At 50.8% G+C, this 17,350-nt stretch overlaps 1 protein-coding gene across 8 annotated transcripts in view; it reads left to right on the top strand.

Annotated features, from left to right (window-relative positions):
* The window catches only part of Mapt (microtubule associated protein tau), a 98,263-nt gene that overhangs the window by 32,445 nt on the left and 48,468 nt on the right, over positions 1–17,350 (top strand). The gene's annotated exons all lie outside the window — the stretch shown is intronic.

Here is a 17,350-nt window from a genome sequence, read left to right on the forward strand (position 1 = left end):
CCACTAGTGCCTGGCCTATATTGTGGGTTTCAATTTAACTTAAAAATAAAACAAGAACATGGGCTGGAAAAGTGGCTCAGTGGTAGAGTGCTCGCCTTGCATGCATGAGGTCCTGGGTTCGATTCCTCAGTACCACATTAGTAGAAAAAGCCGGAAGTGGCACTGTGGCTCAAGTGGTAGAGTGCTAGCCTTGAGCTGAAGAGCTGAGGGCAGTGCCCAGGCCCAGAGTTCAGGCCCCATGACGGACCAAAAACAACAACAACAAAAAGTAAAACAAGAACAAGAACAAAAACAAACATTGTATTGGCAGCCATTGGGCTGTGGATGTGTATTCCATGGGCCCTTCGGTCAGTAGAGTTTTGCTTGCTGACAAGCCTCTGGTCACGTAGACAGCGGGCAGCTCAGGGGCAGGTGAGGACTAGAGCACGTAGGCAGGCGGATGCAAAGTCACCCGGCTACGTGTTCCGGTCCTCGCTTCTCGGGCACACTAAAAGCTGTGCTCTGAGCCCAGCACGAGAGTGGATATGCTGCCCCAGAGGAGCAACTAACGTCTCCTCCTCCTATGCCACTGACAGGCTGGGTGACTGTGTGCCTCTTACTGAGCTCTGGGGTGCCTAGTCAACTCAATTGCATCCTCTTTCCCTCTCCAGTCAGGAGATGGACCTTGAACTTGAGGCCATTTTGATTTTTTTCTCCTCCTAGAAGGACCTTGGATCCTACCGAGTTTCACAAACATGGGTTAATGATGAAGAAAAGCAAGGGAGGAGAGGGTTCCTCTGTAGACACTCCTACCCTCTATTCCCAGTCTCCCCAGGGCCAACCTCCCTGGCAAGAAGGTTGCTGTATCAGAGAGCCCCTCATTGGAATTTGGAAATGCACCATGCTAGGGTCTGCTGACTCAGACAGTCAATGCTGTGCTAGGAATTGTCTCTCCCAAGAAGGCTAGTGGGTGTTGGGTACCAGCTCCACCTTCAGCCTCACCACAGCAGGGCCCTCCCTTTCCCTTCCCTTCCCCCTCATCCTCTTGCAGGCTTTGTGTGTTTCTGGCCAAGGCCTCTCTGTATCTTAATTATGTAACCTGCCCCTGTTTCAGGTCCAAGGAGCACCCCGGAGAAGTGGGCAGAGGTGGGCATGCAGCCAGAGCTAGCTTACTTGCCATGCTCACACTTGTGGAACTTGGAGGAAGCTCAGGAACATGGACTCGGCAAAACTGAGAGCACCACCACCAACCCCAGGGCCAAAACTTGAGAGTGATGCTCTTCGACCTTGGTTAATTTCTGGCAGGCAGCACAGGGCACAGAGGGCCTGTGGCTACTGTGACTCTGGGAGCAGTGCGGAGGCTAATGTGCACTTTGGGCTGGTTCAGGACCTCGCATCTCTCTGATCTGGCTTCCTCTAAGATGTCACCTCTCTCAACTGTCACCTCTTTGACCAGTGCTGTCCCTTTGCCTAAAGATGTCTCCTTTGGGATTGGAGGTGTGGCTCAGTTGGTAGAGTATAGCCAATGAGTGGAAGTGTTAGGTACTAAGTTCAAGTCCCGCTCTCAGACCTAAAAAAAAAAAAATGTCCCCTTTGCCCAAGGATGGCCCCCTGCAGCCCAGAGGAAGGAGTGTTGTTCATTCAAGCCTGCCCATGTTCAAGTCTTACCTCACATTTATCTTCTCCAGGATTTTTGAGCCCTGTCTCCTCTCAGCCCAACAGCCCTGTCTCTAGCAACTTCTCCATGTATAGCACATCTAATCACAGACCCTTGAAGCTCAAGTCAGTGTGACCCCTCTCTGACTGTGGCCTTGAATTATGTTTCAGATAAAGCAAGAACCCTTTGTGTCCCCTTCCAAACCAGACCCTGGAGAGTAAGGAACATATCTCCCATCTCTTTGACCTGCCTGAAGTCATGACATAGCAGACATCATTCCATGAATGGAGCTGACCATGGGGTCTTGTTGCTCTGAAACGACCCCTGTGTCATTCACCATTCAGATAGACGTTTCCCTGCCAAGACTGGAAGGGGCCCCATCTGCCCCTTTGTTCCGGTCCCTGGTGAGGCTTGGTAATTGCTTTCCTCTTATTGGCTTATTGTCCTGGTCTTCAAGATCTCCCCCAGGTGCGCAGCCAAAGCTGAGCCATGGGCTCTTTCTATCCTAGTCAGTCATCTTCCCCTGCCTGGTCCACCTCCCTGCCTGTGTTGTTTTGAGACTGCCTTTGGAATTGGAGGGCCTGGATACGAATCACACACCTGGCACACAGCCCTTCACACAGCATCAATAATGCATCTGTGCATAGAAAGCTGCTACAAACCTCGTTTATTATGCAGCTGACATGTCTGAATGAGCCTCCAGATCTACCTCAGAGTATGGACTTGAGACTGGTCTGCTTTAATAATAGATGCTTTCTGTATCCCTGGCTTGGTAGCTTTTATTTAAAGTGATCTTAACTGAAGAGATTAATGGGTCTGAATTTATGCCTTTTAAGCACAAAGCTTTGCTCTTAATTAACTGGATTCGATCCTTTGAGCAGGAAGAGGCCCTCCCCCAATCGCATCAGGAACTACCCACATCAGGATAGCTCCCAGACTTTGTCTTGGGTCAGGCCCATCCCAGAGGTGTTGCTGGAAGGTCAGGAGGCTGCAAGAACCACAGATACTGCTCAGGGACACCTAGTTCACATGTCTAGGGCTCAATGGCCATGTGAGAAGCCCAGAGAGGTGGGTCCTGTGCCATCTGGCCCCCTTCAGGAGCGGAAAGTTCTTCCATCTTGTTGATCATGGTTTGAGGAGGAAAAGGAGCCTCTAACAGTATGCATATGGACTTGATCTGAGAGGTCAGTGGCTAGTGCTCATTGATGCAGTGCATGTGTGAGAGATCAGACTCCTTGCCCAACTTCCTCTCTCCAGTGTGTTCTTCCTTTATGCCCTCATAGCAGGACCAGAGCTGTGGAAGGTGATGCCAACTCACCTCTGCTCTGCTCCCCAATCCCACTCCTCTAGGATGCTGGCAGGAGAGAAGCAAGGAAAAGCAGCCATCATTCTGGGACTCTGCATACCAGATAGAGCAGGCACTAGGGCCTTTGGGCAGCAGCTCACTTGAGTGTAAAGAAAGTAAGACCATATTGGGAAGCAGAAGGTGCACAGGAGGCAAACACACCTGGTTTAAATCCTATCTCTGAGGCAAGCTAAGGCCTGAGACCAGCACCTTACCCTCTCAGCCATCAACTGTCAAATGGTGCAGCCAACATCTACCACGCTGGCAGGCGGCAGAGGATTTCACACAATACCTGCCATGTGGCAGGTGTTCTTTGTCTTCCTTCCCCCAAATCAAATCATCACTGAAGTGCTAGTCCACTCGTGAGGCAGATCTATCGAAATTAGCGGTATTGGTTTTCTACTTGCTGCTTCAACCAATTGCCTCTTTTCACAACTTAAACAGAAGTGTGTCCTTTTACAGTGCTGGAGGTCAGAAGTTCTGGCAAGGTCAGTTTTGGCAAGGCTGGAGGGTCAGAGAAAAAGCCATTTTCTTGCCCTTCCCAGCTTCCTGTAGGGGGCGCCGTGTTCCTAGGCCCATGGCAGTCAAGTCGGCCTCACAAGGCACCAGAGGTCGCCTCCCCTCCTTCTTCTTCTGAGTGCCAAGATCTTTGTGGTCACCCCACCCTGATGACCCAGTGGGATGGTACAGTTGCACTCCCTGCTGGAACGAGTTGCCAAACCACTCAGGTATATGCAGGGTTAAGTCCCCTAACCAGATCACATGACAGTCACTGTTTTGGAGATGGAACCTGGATATCTGTGGGAAGCTATTATTGTGCCTGCCACTTTAAGTGCACATGTGTATTTTTACTCAGTAGATGATATAATATTCTTTAAAAAACAGCTCTAGAAGAGGTGGAGGAATATGTATCTAAATTAGAATCTAGACTGTGTTTGGTCATACAAACTAATGCTTAAGGCCCTTGGTTATACTGCACTTATTGTCTTATCAATAAGATTGTCCTAACCAGCTTCTTTTTGTCACCTGAATCCAGCCTTTAAAACACCAACCTCCAGGGCCAGTGTGGTGGTTGTCTATCTGTAATCCAAGCTACTCAAGAAGTAGAAAGCAAGCTGGGCGCTGGTGGCTCACGCCTGTAATCCTAGCTACTCAGGAGGCTGAGATCTGAGGATCACGGTTCAAAGCCAGCCCGGGCAGGAGAGACCGTGAGACTCCTATCTCCAATAAAAAACCACCAGAAAACCAGAAGTGGCGCTGTAGCTCAAGTGGTAGAGCACTCGCCTTGAGCTGAAGAGCTGAGGGACAGCGCCCAGGCCCAGAGTTCAAGCCCCACGACCGACAAAAAAAAAAAAAAAAAGTAGAAAGCAGATAGAAAGAACCAGGTTTGAGGATAGCCTAGGAAAAAATACAAGACTATGACTGAAAAACTAAAAGCAAAAGGACTTGGGAGTGTGGCTCAAGTGGTAGAAGACTTGTCTAGCAAACAAGGCCCTGAATTCAATCGTTAGTACAGAGAGAGGGGGCCGGGGGAGAGAACACTTTGAATAGAGGTTATAGCAAAGCAGTAGAGGCCCTAGGTTCCAACCCTAACAGAACCAAAATAGTCTCCTGGATTTGAGGTGTTTGGTTATCCTTTCTTCCTCAGATGTTGCTTATAAATCAGCATTCCAGAGCTCTCCGCGAAATGGTGTATGAATGAAAGACCCAGAAGGAAAAGGAAGGGACAGGGCTGGGAAGGTGGCTCAGTGGTAGAGTGCTTGCCTAGCATGCATGAGGCCCTGGGTTCGATTCCTCAGCACCACATAAACAGAAAAAGCCGGCAGTGGCACTGTGGCTCAAGCGGTAGAGCGCTAACCTTGAGCTGAAGAGCTGAGGGGCAGTGCCCAGGCCCAGAGTTCAGGCCTCATGACTGGACCCCCCCAAAAAAAAAAAAAAGAAAAGAAAAGGAAGGGACAGAACTCTCCAAGTACAGTGGTTTTTCCATGGAGGTTCAGGGCACTTTGGTCCTGCTCTTGGACTGAGGGGCAGAACTATGGGGGGCAGTCCCAATGAAGACACCTGGCTCCCTAGATGTTCTCCAACTCATCTGAGCAGAGTCCCCAAGATTCCTGCATGTTCCTGCATGGCCCATGTGGGCAGGGTCTCTGTTGATACATCCTGCTCCCTGTCAGTGTGTTACAGACCATGAGTCCAGAATCCTTCCGCGACCAGAGGTATGACCCAGGACCTCGTTCACCCTATCCCATTACAGCACTTTGCTTGTCAAACTGGAAGGAATCTGATCATCTTCTCCCTGTCTGAAGCACAGCTGTGAGGCCTTAGAATTGAGCTAGGAGCTCAGAGGAAAAGAGTAGGGACAAAGCCAGGCATGTACTACAAGCTTTCTGTGTTCACAGCCAAAGAGGTTGTGGTATTTCCTAAGTAAACAGAGAGCCTCGTGTGACCTGCAGTATCAAGGGCGTGGATTTGAAGCTGTGGGAAGCGGTGGTTTTTCTGCCCTGCTGGCTTAGACTTAAGTCCTGGTGTCACAGCTCACACTCAGTGTGAGCCTGAGCTTACCTCTTCCAGTCACCTTATCATCTCTGAGATGTCTCAAGACATCATCTTTCTGCTAGATACATTGTGGTGAGGATTTGATGACTTATGCCATGAGCCAGACATATATGAAGTGCCCAGTTGATGTTGTTGCCATAGCAGTTAAGTTGTTAGAACTTAGAGAACTTTCTGATGCTTCAAGTGCCTCTGGTCTAGGCCACAGTAGAGAAGCAGACTGTATTCAGGCTGGAGAGAGAAGGCCTCGTGTGTTCTGTGTGCCCAGCAGGACCAATCTAAGTTTAGGGGCTGAGCATGGTGAAGCATGCCTTTAATTCCAGTTCCTTGGGAAATAGACCAAGAGATTTGCAGTTTGAGGCAAGCCTAGGCAAAAAGCTCAACACAACTAAAGCACTAGATATGTTCATCAACCCATGTGTGAAGGAGGCATAAATAGGAAGATAGATATCTAGGCGAGTCTGTATAAAAAAATAAAGAGACTGTACTTGAAAAAAATAACAAAAGCAAAGAGAGCTGGGAGTGTGGCTTAAAAGGTAGAGCGCATGCCTAACAAGCTCAGGGTTCTGAATTCAAACCCCAGTATAGCCAGAAATTTAAAAAAGAAAAAAAAATCACAATAAATCTGAGCATGGTGGTATATACCTGTAACCCCAGCACTTGAGGGGCAGAGACAGGGGGAACAAGAACTCAAGGCAAGCCCGAGGTGAGAGTACAGCTGCGCCATGCTCTGTGCTCTACGCGTGGGAAGTGTTAGCAAGGAACATTGCCCACTCTTCTCCTCTCTCCACGCCCCACACACACCCTGGTTCAGCAGCATTTCCCAGAAGCATCCTGTGCCAGGTGTGGACCTTGCGCTGAGGACATGAGGGTGTCACCCTGCTCAAGCACAGACATTTGAGTTCCAGGGATGAGGAACCAGGATCTGCCCAATGTCAAATGGGGGTGAGAGTTGTCGGTGATTCCTGCCCTGGTCTCCAGAATGTATGTATCCAGCCCAATTCTGCAGAGGAGGAAGGGGATCGGGGAGAGGAGTGTGATGGAAGTCAGTGGTGAGATTTAGATGCCTTGTGCATGTACCCCAGCTTCCTCTCTACTTGCAGCCTGGGACATACTGCCTGGCCCAGGGATGTAGAGCCCACTCGGACACCCTCCATCTCTGCAGTTGGCTAGCTGGCTGGTTGGTTAGTTTGTCAGTACTGGGAGGTGAATTTAGGGCTTCATACTTGCCAGGCCATTGCTGTACTACTTGGGTCCCACCCCAGCCTTTTTTGCTTTATTTTTCAGAGTGGGGCTCCTGCTTTTATTTATTTATTATTAATTTTTTTGGCTTGGGACCAGCCTTGGCCCATGATCCTCCTGTCTCTACTTCCTGCATAGCTGGGATTACAGGTGCTTACATCTGGCTTGGTTGAGTTGGGCCCTGCAGAGGTTTTGTCTTCAACCTCCCAAGTAGCTGGGATGGTAGGAGCTACCTTACCTGAGCCTAGCCTGTGTTTTCATGGGTTTCCCCAGGACAAGCTGTGTGTGCCTCCCCTGGCAGTTCCTGGGGCTCATGCTCCTGGGGAGGTGACCTTTGCCTTTTTTCCTGGTGCCCCTCTGCTCCCTTGTGGGCCCGAGGCACACACCGCACCACAGCCCTTCCTCTGAGATTCTGTCTGGGTTCAATGTGGTCCAAAAAACCTCTGAAGGCACCTATCTTTGTGGCCAGTTTCAACACAGACCTGACTTGACTGGGTTTCAGGCAAAGACAACCTGGCAAGCAGAAAAACTGGCGTATAAGCCATTTCTCCGGGTGAATGCTTTCCCGGGGGCTCCTGCTGGGGCACAGAAGGCAAGGAAGCCCAGGCCGCAGGGCTTGAAGCATCTCTATTTTTAGACCAAGAAAATTCATTTTGAAGCTAGGTACCGGTGGCTCACGCCTATAATCCAAACTACCCAGTAGGCTGAGATCTGAGGATTGCAGTTCACAGCCAGCCCAGGCAGGAAAGTCTGCAAGACTTTTATTTCCAGTTAACCACCAGAAAACCAGAAGTGATGCTGTGGCTCAAAATGATAGAGTGCTAGCCTTGAGCAAAGGTTAGGGACAGCACCCAGGCCCTGAGGTCAAGCCCAGGACAGGCAAAATAATAACAACAATGATAATAATAATAACCTATATAATGAGATAAAATGCAGTTTCTCTTATGGCATAACCTTCCAGTTCCACCTGCACTCCTTAGGCATTTTCTCTCTGAAACTCACATAGATGCATTGTTTGCTTCTCTATAAAAGTCATCTCTGTGAACATTTCCAGCAGGATCCTCTTGTGACTCTGTGTGTGTGTGTGTGTGTGTGTGTGTGTGTGTGTGTGTGTGTCCATGTCTCTGACACCTCCCAGAGTTGTCAGCCTCCAGCAGGGTGCACTGGGACAGGGTTTTGGCCCTGTCCCCAGGGTATCACGGGACCCTGGGATGATGTCACAGGGTCTGCCATCTGCCCTCCCTGGCCAGAGGCTGCAGTGGGCAGGGCCCAGGGGACACCCCGTGTGCAGTGTATTTTCAAGCCAGATCCCTTAGAGAGAGAGAGAGAGCTGCTGTTCTCACAAGCTTTCTTTGGCTTCTGGATGTTTCTCCCCGGATGGGTTCCTAATTCCAGAGCTAACCCAGGCTCCTCTCCAAGGCAGCCTATGTGGAGCATGATTATAACGCAAACCCAAGCAAAGCTCACCAGATACCAGGATTGGGGCGGGGCGGGGGGGGGGGGGACCTACGGAGAGGAAGAGGAGACTCCTTGTCCCGAGAGGTCAGTTAGTCTAAAACTACAAACATTTTGAGAAGGTTTGGTTAAATTAATAGACGATGAGGATTAAATGATAAAAACTGTATCTGGCACTTGTGGAGCCCTTAAAGCCTGTGAGCTATATCCATCCATCCATCCATCCATCCATCCATCCATTCATTCATTCCCAGCTCCAAGAAGCTGAGGAGCCCCACGCTCCACACAGTAAAGGAAGCATTCAGACCCTGTGGAAGTATGCCCTGCACTACCATGAACTCTGACCCTGATGCCACCACACAGAGGGGGCTGCACACTGCTGTCCCAGAGAACATGCAGGGACAAGTGTGTGTGAGCCAGGGTGGCATTTCTTAGGTGTGTTCAGTGGACGTGTGCTGTTTTCTATCCTTCCAAGCCCACACTGAGTTCAGGTCATTCATTACAGAGAAACAACTGCTGATTAGAAGTTAGAATCCCGTTGCCTCCTGTCTCCCACGCCTTTCAGGGTATGTCCTCAGACTCAAAAAATAGAAATGAAGCAATCAGATAAACTACCACCTTCCCTGCTGAACTCTCTTCCTTCCTGTCTCTCGTGTTGTCCCCAGCTACTGAAATGTCCAGGCAGAAACCATCAATTTCAAGCTGTTCCCTTGGGCCTTTCAAACTCCTACCTTCCCCACTGGTCTTGGGCAAGCTTCCAGCAAGATGTAGAAAGTTCCAGGCCCTCTGTCCCATGAAGTGGCCTGCTTCAGCTCTGTGCTTGCCATCACCCATCTGGGAACCTTGATGAAAGGAATGAGGTATAAGCCCTCTTCTGCCTCTGGAGTTTGCCATCATGCCTCTCTACTAGGACCTTGCAGCAATACCCCACTGGTCATCCTTGCTCGCGGTCACCCCCTCCATCTGGTCAGAGACAGGAAAACTCTCCTAGGAGCCCTAACTGCCTCACTGTTCCAGGTGAAACCGCCTTTCCCCCATCTCCTTACTCTGTCTCAGATTAGAACGTCAGCGTCACCAACAAGCTGTTTTTCATTTATGCTTTTGCAGTGACCCTCACAGCCCCCTGTGAGGCAGGTGTGGCACTGGCCTGATACCCACAGAGGCCAAGTGACAGTCCAGTCCAACACTACCTGGCCAACGAGTGTCCCAACTGACTTTCGACCACACCGGGTGTCCATGTGGACATGTGAGCTGGAAGGAAGGCTCCCTTGGACAGATTTGGAGGCCCTGTGGCCTTGGAATCCACCAGCTTAGGAAGCTCAGCAGTCTGTTCAGCTTGCAAGCTGGTTTTGGTGAATCCTAGGTGCTGGGGCTACCCAGTGTACCACAGAGGGAGATTCAAAGTGAGGCCTCTAGATGCTGAGATCTGGCCAGCCTGTCAGCTCCCCCCCATGCCCCCCCACCCCGAAACCAAACGGGCTTCAGGCCGGTCACACCCAGAGGAAAGTGGAAGATGAGAGTGCCGTAGCCTCCACCATGAAAGCAAGGCTGGCCATGTCCACACCCCACCTACAAAATGTCTGCAGCAAAGGAGAACTGACATCCCCACATTCGGAAGGCAGAAGCTGGACGATCAAGAAATGCTGTTAGAGACATTTGCTGTCAGTTAGAACCAAAGGCAGAGATCACACACACACACACACACACACACACACACACACACACACACACACACACACACACACACACACGACACACCAGGGACACTAGAAATTATACCTGCTGGAAACCAAGCAGAAATCAGGACAAAGCCTATTAATACCAGCATATGGTGAAGTGACTAAAGTAGGCTGTAGGGGAAGTGGTGTGGCTGAGGGTTGTAGGGAAGCTGACATGTGCCGAAGAAAGGGGTGCCAGGAGGTGCTGAGCAGGCAGCAGGGGGTTGGTGTGCTTTCTTCTTTCAGGTTGTTTGACTCTCAAATAATCACTGTAAATCGCTCTTAGAATGCAACACCGTCTCTCTCTCTTGCCCTGTTCTCTGTCCAACAAAATCAGTGTTTGTTCAGATTTTCTTGGCTTTGACACCATGAGAAACTGTTCTTGTCCACTGAGGGCTCTGAGTTCAGGGGACTTGTTGCACATAGACTGAAAGTGGTGGCCAGGGACATTGGTGGCCCCAGAACCAGACAGGCTCAGGACCCCTCACCACTGCCACCAGGAGTCTCATGTGGTAGCTCTGCTCTAATGCTTCTCAGGATGGGGATGGCAGGTGCAGGCTGAGCCTATGTCCTCACACAGATCCAGTGCCATGGGGGAAGAGGAAGACATTCTTTTTTATTTCCCTCCCTCCCTCCCTCCCTCCCTCCCTCCTCTTTCTCTCTTTCTTTCCTTCTTTCTTTCTTTTTTTGCCATTCCTGGGGATTGAACTCAGGGCCTGGGCACTGTCTCTGGACCTTTCTGTGCTCAAGACTAGTGCTCTACCACTTGAACCACAGCGCCACTTTCAGCTTTTTCTGTGTATGTGGTACTGAGGAATCGAACCCAACCAAGGCTTCATGCGTGCTAGGCAAGCACTCTACCACTAAGCCACATTCCCAGTCCCAAGGAAGATATTCTTTAAGAGGGGACTGGTAGAACAACTCGTTCCCCTGTGGAAATGGCCATCCAAGCGGGAGAGCTTTTACAAGCACGATAGGCCTTATTGTTTGTAAAAACAAAAAATGGAAACCTTAACTTAGAACCAAAAGTAGCCAGCCGCACTGGTACACACCTATCATCTCAGCATTCGGGATGCGGAGGTAAGAGGATCATGAGTTCTATGCCCCCCTGGGCTGTACAGCCAGACCCTGTTTCAAAGGTGAAAAGAAACACCAAGGCAGGATTGTCTTCTCCAGCCCCATGTGCCAACTTTCTTGATGGTGGACATCAGCCAGCTGACCCCAGCCGACATATCCATGTGCACACAGCGGCGCTGCTCCTCCCCAAGCAGCCCGCCCTCCCTCACCATCCACACAGCCCTCCATTGTTCCCTTTGGATCAACGCCCAGCGTTATTTCACTTTCTTCTCATCAGAATAAGTCTTTCCTGTCTGTGTGCCCAGCTCCATGTGCACTCAGGCAGAGCTCTGCTTTCAAATCTAGGATTCTTTTCTTTTTGTCAGTCGTGGGGCTTGAGCTCAGGGCTTGGGCGCTGTCCCTGAGCCTGTTTGCTCAAGGCTAGTGCTCTACAACTTTGAGCCAGCTCCTACTTCCTGTTTTCTGGTGGTTCGTGGGAGGTAAAGAGTATCAAGACAGCCAAGCACCCGTGCCTCATGCCTGTAATCCTAGCTACTCAGGAGGCTGGGATTTGAGGATTGTAGTTCAAAGCCAACCCAGGCAGGAAAGTCTATGAGACTCTTATCACCGATAAAATACCCAGAAAAAAGTGGAGATGGTGCTGTAGTTCAAGTGGTAGAAAGCTAGCCTTGAACACAGAGTCTCAAGGGTGGCGCCCAGCCCCAAGTTCAAGCCTCAAGACTGGCTAAAACAAAAACAAAAGGCTTTAGTGGCATTGTCCAAAAAGAAATGTACTCATTACTTAGGAAACTGTAACTTCTCTGTGCATCGACTTTAAAATAATAACAAATGTGTTTTTAAAAATAAACTAATTTTGAATATACCTATATATGCTTAAAAGTAAACTAGGTTTAAAAAGAAAAGAAATCGCTTTAGTGCCGGCGCTGGTGGCTCACGCCTGTAATCCTAGCTCTTCTGGAGGCTGACATCTGACGACCACAGTTCGAAGCCAGCCCAGGGCAAGCTATTATCTCCAATTAACTACCAAAACAGACAGAAGTGGAGCTGTGGTTCGCGCGGTGGAGTGCCAGAATAGCTCAGGGACGGCGCCCCGGCCCCGCGCTCCCGCCCAGGCCCCACACAGGCCGAGCGCGGAAGCCGTGGTTCCCGCGGTCCGAGCGCAGACTGGGGTGCAACTAACCCCGGGGCAGGTGCAGAGGATCCTGGATCCGGGCTATCCGCTGAGTCACCGCGCGGCGGATCCCGGGGCGGATCCCGGGGCGGATCCCGGGGCGGATCCCGGGGCGGACCCCGGGGCGGACCCCGGGGCGGATCCCGGGGCGGATCCCGGGGCGGATCCCGGGTCTCCCCGCGAGCTCCGGCCCGGTGTTTGGCGCCCCCTAGCGAGGGCTGAGCGCGCCCCGAAACGCCCGCCTGGCCCGCGCTCCAGCCCGCGCGGGGCTCCCGCTGGGGTCCGAGGCCGGGCCGGGGACGGCCCGACTGAGCTGCCCCTGAGCCCCCCACTAACTCCAGCCAGGATTGGGCGATGACCCAGCAGCTGACAGCAGGGTTTGTAGCATCAAAAAGTCAGAGTTCAAACCCTGACCGCCCTGGCTGGCTGTGTGGCTCCACATGGGTTCGTGAATGTCTCTGAGCTTCAGTTTCCTCAAGTGGAAAGGGTGTGGGTGACCCAGGAGGGAGTGTCAGCCTTCTTTCTCAAGGGGTAAGTTGTGTTACCCGAGATCCTGTGAAGCCCCTAGCTGGGACAAGAGCTCAGGAGAACCTGAGTCTCAGCTGCTGTCCCTCCCGAGTCAGTGAGGGAGGGGAGGAAGGTGGAGGCAAGCAGAGGGGGTGCTGGGCCTCCGTCTCTCTCAGAGAAGACCCTACCCCACCCCCACACCCCGCCAGATCTCCTGGGACCCACTAAAGGCAGACTTCCTTAGGAATCCTCGGGGGAGCCCTCCCCAGGGAAGAGCTAATTGGCTTCTGTAAACCTAAACGCCACAGGAAGAAGAGCGGAAGTTGGAGATGGGGATAGGCCTAGGTAGGTCCTGGGGGGGAAATCGTCCCGAAGGTAACAGGGCAGGGGTGGTAGAGGATCAGAGTCCCCTGACCCCTGACTGTGGCCTGGGAAGGTGGGCAATGGAGGCACGTTCCAGAGAGCAAGCAAGGTCCCAGCAAAGCTCCAGAGGTGTCCTCTGAGGTGAACCCTGCACCCAGGGCTCCTTGTGCATATCCAGCCACCTTAGAGGACAGCCTATGCTAGCAAGTGAGCTCCTATGCAGGTCTCACACCACAGACCTGACTCCTGGAGGGCTGGAGACTCCAGCCTTTGGGACCCCAGTCTTGGCAACACAAGGAAGAAGCTGAATGTCTGGACCCTGCCGGTCTCCTCCTTCCTCCAGCCCCTCTCTCTCTCACCACATCTCTCTACACCCCTCTTTCAGCATTCTTGGGGGGAGAGGTGTCACAACAAAAAGTCCCATGTGCTAAACACTGGTGGCTCATGCCTGTAATCCTAGCTCTCAGGAGACCGAGAATGGGGAGATTTAGAACAGGTCTAGGCCAGCCTGAGCAAAATTGTCCTCAAGACTCTGTCTCCATGGAAGGAAGCTGGAGATGGCACACATCTGTTATCCCAGAAGAAACCAACAGTAGGCAGATCGAAGCCCATGCTTATGCCCAGGAGGGGAGTGAAATCCTATCCTAAAATCGACCAGTGATAAAAGGGCTGGAGGTGTGGTTCAGTATCAGACCAGCCTAGCAAACTCAGTAAAGCCCTGAATTGAAACTCCAACCCCAACACCACTCCAAAAAAACCCACAAATTAAAATAGTCCCATATCATTTGTTGGCTGCCAGTTTGTGGTTCATCTTTTCACTGGAATTTTTACTGCTTTGGATTGAAACACTGGACAAACCTTGAACTTGATCTCTCAGTGAGAGATATCAGGCCCAGGCCTCCATTCCATACATGCCAAGTACCCAGAAGACTTGAATCCACAGACTGGAAGGAGCCAGGGGTTACCAGGGAGCAGAAGGCAGGATTACTCTGTATTACAGTGGTTCTAATGGGGGGCTGGAGGGGTATAAACAAAGAATGCTTTAGAGGAGACAAAAGCTATGGTTGCCAGTGTTGTGCATGAACCAAATGCCACTGATCAGCTTAGGGTTCCTGTAGGAGAGCAGGCTCAGCAAGCCTGTCTTCCTCCCAGGGACCTAATTTATCTACAGGATGTCAGGGACAGAATCTGGGGCCTACCAGTTCTCAGAAGGCAGTCCTTTTTCCAGGAGTCCCTAAAAATGACTCATTGTAGCTTTTGTTTTTCCTCCCTTACAATGTCTTCCTTACCTTGTACCCCACTGTCTCCAAACCTCTGGCAGGGCAAACAGGAAGTAGGGAGTCAGAGACTGAGGACAGAGAGACAGAGTGACTGAGAACAGGAAATCAGCGTGGTGTTTGTTTTCCTCTGTCTGCTGAGATTACAGAGATGCAGAGGAGATGACAGGCCTGGTCTATACAAGGAGCCCCCTCAGGGCCTGTTTATTTACATGTTTTGTGGGAGTCTCTGGCTGAGATGCACTGTTGTGCTATTTGCTGGCTGGCTCTGTCCTGTGCCCTGTGGGGTACCCACAGGGATCAAGCAGGCCTCTGACGGGTGCCCTGTGATCATTTCAGACCCTGGGGCTCCTGCAGCATCAGCCCAGGCAGGTCCCCCATGGGGCTTCTTGCTCGCACGCCATCAGTGTGTGTCACCTCTTGCTCTCCCGGAACCTCTTCTTTCTATGCCAGTTCCACCCTAAAGAATGTGCCAGAACACAGGCTTCTCTCCTCCCATTCCCCTTCACTCTCCTCTTTTATCTTCTCCTTTCCATTCCCTTCTCTTCCCTTCCATTTCCTTTTTCTATGTTGAGGACCAAACTCAGGGCTTTGCCCATGCGAAGCGAATGCTCTAGCACTAAGTGCAGTGCCCCAGCCTTGCTGGTCTTTCTTAGCATGGCCTGTAGTCATGGCTGGGAAGCCCCCCTAGTCCTCTCATGAAGAATGTAGAGAAAATGCTGGGGTCTACAGGATGAGAAATGGTAGTAGAGTGAGCTTCCTGACTCTGACAGTTCTTCCTACTCATTCTACTTTTTATCTCCTAAAGGAAAATATTCACCTTTGAGTGGAACAGTTTGTTTTTCGTACTGCCAGGCTGGTTTAATTTCTGCATCAGCCCCTGTGATTCACACAGCTTGCGGTGGGTAAAGCGGACTGCAGCTCTGAGGGGCAGGGCAGAGGCGAGGGGAGCTCCTTAGGAAACAGAACTGAGGGGCCCATTGCCCTGTTGTCTGCTCTGAGGGCTGAAGGTGGCAGCCTGGCTCCATATTCCAAACTCCGGGATGGAGGCACCAGGCTCAAGACCAGGAATGACCCTGGCTTCTCCAGCTCCTGAGTAAGAGTCTATGGAAACCTCTCCACACTGAGAATACAGGGAGTGGGGGCTGCATGCACAGCTTCATGGTAGAGCGCCTGAGTTCCAGCCCCAGTACCACCCAAGAAAGGAACACAGCGGAGGGCTGCAAGGCAGTCAGGTAATCAGGCGTTGGTTTGTTTGCTTTGAGATGGGGTCCCACTACATAGTCTAAACTGGCTTCAAACTCAGGATCCTCCTGGGTCAGCCTTTCAAATGTTGGAATTACAGGCATGTGCTACCATGTTTGATGAGATATTTTGGCTGAGACTTACTTATTTACAGGGTTTTTGTCTTTACTGTCAGAAACTACTAGAGAAGCCTTACAGAGGCTCACGGGCCAAACCTTGTCTTGAGCTAAAAGTGTGTCTGTATTTTTGAATGGCTGAGAAAAGCCAACACAAAAGAGGAATGATATTCCATAACTGATGAAACTCAAATTGCACTGCCCATAAATGAAGTGTTGTCAGAACGCGGTCATGTTTGTTCATTTGCCATCAGACCTGCTTTCCCACCACCTCTGCAGAGACTGCAGCCACGAAGTCTGCCTCAATACCCTCTGATAAATTCTCCGTGCTGGAAATAATTTGCTGGCCTGTGACTCGAAGCTAACATAGAATTCCTCTGAGTTGAAAAATCCATGATAATAAAGACTTGTGAACTGTGAGTGTGTGTGTATGCTGGTCATGGGGCTTGTACTCGGGGCCTGGGAGCTATCCCTGAGCTTTTGTGTTCAAGGCTAAAGCTCTACTGCTAGAGCTACAGCTCAAATTCTGGCTTTTTGGTGGTTAGAAATGAGAGTCTCATACTTTCTTACCTAGACTGGCTTTGAACCATAATCCTCAGATCTCAGCCTCCAGAGTAACTGGCAGAAGCCTGGGGGAGACATTCCCTTCACTTTCCAAGACCTTGAGTAGAGGCCAAAGCTGCTGTGCCTGTCCCAGTATTAGAGCCTTAGCATAATAATCTTCTCCCTTGTGGGAATCCAGAGGCCACAGCAAGAAAGAGGCAGCGGCTACATGAGGTGGTATGCAACTAACCCCAGCTTAAAACTGAGTTTAAAGATCTCAAGCTCCAGGCCAGCCTGGGCTATTGGTGAGACCTCTAAAAAACCAATAAAGCCAGGCGCTAGTGGCTCATGCCTGTAATCTTAACCTACTCAGGAGGCTGAGATCTGAGGATCTCAGTTCGAATCCAGCCCAGGCAGGAAAGTCCATGAGACTCTTACCTCTAATAAACTACTCAGAAAAAAAAATTGGAAGTGGTGCTATGACTCAAGTAGTAGAGCACTAGCCTTGAGCAAAAGAAGCTTAGAGTCAGCACCAGGCCCTGAGTTTAAGGACCAAGACAGCACACACACAAAACATAAAGAGTCAAGAGCTGGGATTGAGCTGGGGATGGTAGAGCAGGGGAAGTAATCAACCTGCACAAGGCCTTGGCATCAATCTAAGGCACTGCAAACACACACTCTCTCTCTCTCTCTCTCTCTCTCTCTCTCTCTCTCTCTCTCTCTCTCTCTCTCTCTCTCTCTCTTTCTCTCTCTCTCTCTGCCAGGAGCCAGTGGCTTGCACCTGTAATCCTAACCTCTCAGGAAGCTGAGATTTGAAGACCACAGTTCAAAGCCAGCTAAGGCAGGAAATTCCATGAGATTATTATCTCCAATTAACTGCCAAAAGACCAGAAGTAGAGCTGTGGCTCAAGTGGTAGAGTGCTAGCCTTGAGCAAAAAAAAAGCTAAGGGACAGTACCTAGACCCCGAGTTCAAGCCCCAGGATGGGCACATAAAACAAAATGTACATACATATACAGGCCATGCACACTCCAGTAGTCCCGGCCACTTGGGAGACTGAGGCAGTAGGATTACTTGAGCCTGAGCAATGTAGCAAGACACCC

Source organism: Dipodomys spectabilis, unplaced genomic scaffold, assembly GCF_019054845.1.
Source record: "Dipodomys spectabilis isolate Male_0828 unplaced genomic scaffold, ASM1905484v1 ptg000018l, whole genome shotgun sequence".
In the NCBI taxonomy this organism is placed as follows: domain Eukaryota; kingdom Metazoa; phylum Chordata; class Mammalia; order Rodentia; family Heteromyidae; genus Dipodomys; species Dipodomys spectabilis.